This window comes from Hordeum vulgare, chromosome 3H, assembly GCF_904849725.1.
Source record: "Hordeum vulgare subsp. vulgare chromosome 3H, MorexV3_pseudomolecules_assembly, whole genome shotgun sequence".
NCBI classification, from domain to species: Eukaryota; Viridiplantae; Streptophyta; class Magnoliopsida; order Poales; family Poaceae; genus Hordeum; species Hordeum vulgare.
Genome location: NC_058520.1, coordinates 565,176,510 through 565,180,648, shown reverse-complemented (window position 1 = coordinate 565,180,648; position 4,139 = coordinate 565,176,510).

The following is a 4,139-nucleotide window of genomic DNA, read 5'->3' as shown; positions in this document are numbered from 1 at the left end:
CTGTTAGTTATGTCGGCAACAACATCGGTACCAAGGGCGGGGGACGACTAGAATCATTTTCCTGCTCGTTGCAACGAGGCGGACCAATAGGCAAGGTTCTCGTCCACCGGTGGCTACCAGAATGTTATCCACAACTGTAACAGGGTCTTACTGACAGAGTCGTATACCGAGAATTTTACCTAAGCAGGGAATTAACACTGCTTAGATAAGTAATGCCACAAGAAAGGTCAAACAGACCAATAGGAAGGCAAAGGTGTTCACACACACAGGTATTAAGGTATACCATTCCCGAGGAAAACATAGGGTATGATATGCATGATAGGTCATCCAGTACATACCCATCTTGATAAAGAGACAAGAAGAATCATGATGTTTACCCATACCACACGGTTTGGATAATTGACCAGGAACAATTTAGCATCGCGCTTCCAATGTTCTTGTTGAAAATTGGAGTACCACATCCATGCTTCGAGGTAGCATCGACACGGTCATCCGATAAAGGTCGGACCAATGGGCGCACAAAGAGGATTCACGAGGGTCAACTTATGAAATAAGTCATATAGTTTCCACATGAAAGGATGGCGAATCTTACATATGGGAGAGTTTATAACAATAGGTCCTTCGGCCCGGTGTGCCAGACAAGACATCACCGTACCGGTTACATAAAGGCCAAAGTTATAATTATTGGAAAATGTTCCAACCACCATATCTGCCCGAGATTCATATCTGATAGGTGTAGGGACACCTCAGACTCAAGATGTCCGAGAAGAAAAGATGACGATGCAGGATTCTCAGAATATGAACTACACAAACAATCCTTAAATCATGAGTTCGACTTTAAGACATATGAACACGATGTCAAGACATTCGTGCCCACGTGAAATTCTTGTCTCAAAATGCAACTGGGTTCTCATTTGGGAACCCTCATTGAGGATGACAAGGTTCCATGTGTAAGTCTGGATCAGCTCTTATGAAAGAACCTATTTTCCTTGATCAAATCAGTCAGTAGTTTGGCGTGCTAAGAGAAATTATATGGAGTGAAGATAGTAAATCTTCAAAACATATAACACTTCGCACATGCGTGAATGATTTGGTATTTCACGAGAGGAAGCGAAACAAAACTTTCACATATTCACGGTGGAAAGAGTGCACTGAACTTTGGGAAAACATTTCTGTTATCAAGCACAATCTTCATGATTTAGGCACAAGGATAATGCTTTCAAGAGCTTCATCACGAACCATGGAGAACTTGAGGGTGTGGCCGATGGGCTTAGCAACAATCCCTCAAAATTATGACAGGGATGAATTTCCAAAATTACAATATGAAGGGGATAGTTTTTGTCCAAACAATTGGTATAATGTCGTATGCTCGAGGGAACAACAACTTAAACATTGGTCGAAGGGTGCACTCGGAAATATGGACGGAGTAGCACAACCAATGTCAAAAATGATGAGTCAAAACCCCACTCACTAAGAATGAATCAATCAATTGCCAACCTCAAGGCAACAGGGTTGCCACAAGTATTGGAATCACACATCAGAGTTCACTTGTTGGTATTCCGGTTTGAAACAACACGGGACCAAGAAATGAATGGTGATGTCGAGAAGTATCAATATATCAAGAATTCTTAAGAGGCGCAATGATGCTCACAACATTCTTGACAGAAAAGATAGTGATACTCCAAGGTAGAAGATAATGTAAGTTGAATAGCAAGGGACTTAAGGGACAACACAAAACATGAACACGTTTGTGTTGGAGGGAAGGTAAACAATGATGCCGATGATAATACAATCATCGAGGGGCAAGGATGGTATTTCTCAACATGCATTCAATTGATACCCTGCAAGAGCTCAGAATGCTGACGATGATCATGACACATTTGTCGAGAAATTTCATGAAGATGTAATCGTTTAGCGACGACATCAAGCAAGGGAATGATGAAGAAGAGGTCGTCGGAAACACAGATAAGACTGCTAGCTTAGAATTGAGATTGCCTTTCAAGACAACCAACATGATGTGGAAAGCTCGATGCAAGCTTAATGCATAGTTGGAATTGTGTTCCAGGGATGAAGGGTATAGATAGCATGGTCCAGCTCCAACATGACGATGATGATGTAGCTTAACAGCTTGGAATGACAGGATCGAGTACAAACTCGTAAACAAGGAAGATTACTAAAAATTATTGAATCGCAATGCATACTCGATTCAGTTATCGATGTAGTCGCGTGTCCAACAACTCAAACACGAGGAAACTGGAATTAATGAAAATATCATAGTTGATGAGGAGCTCATAAGAAGTTATATAGCTCCGTGATATCCTCGAGCTACAAGGAATAATACACGGAGGTAGATCAACTTTAAGGTTTGGACCGGTGTGTTGATCTGAAGAAGACAAGTACTTTAACTCGTCTGAGAATGAAATCAAGGTAGGACAACATGGTCGGAACCATGATTGTAAAGGACAAGGCCACCAATACCAGATTTAAACCACAGAATGAATGATTATTGATACGAGAAGTCTATATGATAGGATCAACGTCGTCTCCATGGGCATGAACACAAAGTTCAAGGTGGACTCCCACTTCATCAATGCATCACCTGCCATTTACTCCTCGCTCTTGATCAAGTATAGCTTTGAAAGAACATTTGGCAAAACACCAGAAGAGCAAGACTAGTGAAAACTCTTCGGGTCATATTGGTTTAGGAGGGCACAGGTTCAGCCCATCGGGGCATCTTAGGAACATATACCACACACTCCAAGAGCAATTAACACATGCTTGAAGGGCATGGCTGACAAAAGCGTAGGGTACAACTCATCAGAGGGAGAAGACACAGTTTACCAATGACATTATGTATCAGTGGAACACTATCACAAGAATTTTTGAATGCAAAGGGATGCCGTCGGTTAGTAACCCAGCAATGGTCCTGGCAATCCACAAATGATCTGATGTGAGTATCGGTACTCAATCAGAGGGGGTAAAACGCAAGGAATCGGATTATAGAACATCTGAAAAATATCAATACTTAAGTACCAAAGGAATTAAGATTTCCAGTTTGGTGTATCATAAACAGATGCTCTGATCAAATGCCAGTAGGTTGAATGGACTTAGGTGGACAGCCAACCAAAGTTGATTTGTCACGAACCAGTTCTATCTGGAAGGACGTCTAAGCCGGAAGATAATGCATAAGTATCAACAAATGATTGTGCGTATTCACACAAAAGTAGAATCGATAAGATCAGAGGAAATTCACAAAGGAATTTAATGAATGCGGCTAGACATATGGATTTAACCCTAACACAAGCAGGTGAAAAAGGTCAAACGCAATAGGCTACAGGGGATTCCGAAAGATCAATTAGTAATTCGAAGAACTCTCGAAACCCAAGACAACTAATGATGGACGAATCCCCGATAACAAAATTCATTGCCTCTCGTAAAGTAAGAGCAATTGGAGAAGAAGGTATGAACGACATTTGTATGTAGTCATCCATAGTGGTCAACGGAGGAAGGGAAATCGCAAGAGTGATGGGCACAAGTTCTCGAGATAACATCAGGGAGTAACTTCGGAGTCTTCTGATGGATCAAGCCATCGTCTGAAAGAGACTCCCCGGGAGGAAATATTTACGCGAACCTAATGTTAGAGTTAGTAAAATCTTTAACCCGAAAGAGAAGAGAGAGTAGAGCCCAGAGTATAGGAAAGGAGTAAAAGATACTAATACCACCCAATTGAGATGTGGGCCCGTAAGCCACAACATCAGTGTTAGTAAAGTTTTTCAAACACTAGACTCAACTTCGGCCAAGGAGTTGGAAAGGGGGCTACCTACAGGCAGTCGGCTCTGATACCAACTTGTGACGCCCTCGGTTTAATCATACGCTAAACATACACGCAAATGTGTACGATCAAACCCAAGGACTCACGGGAAGATATCACAACACAACTCTAGACACAAATAAAATAACATAAGCTTCATATTACAAGCGAGGGGCCTCGAGGGCTAGAATACGAAAGCTCGATAAACACACGAGTCAGCGGAAGCAACAAATATCTGAGTTCAGACATAAACATGGGGTGCCTTAGAGAAGGCTAGCACAAAAGATACAACGATCGAACGAGGCGAGGCCTCCTGCCTGGGAACCTC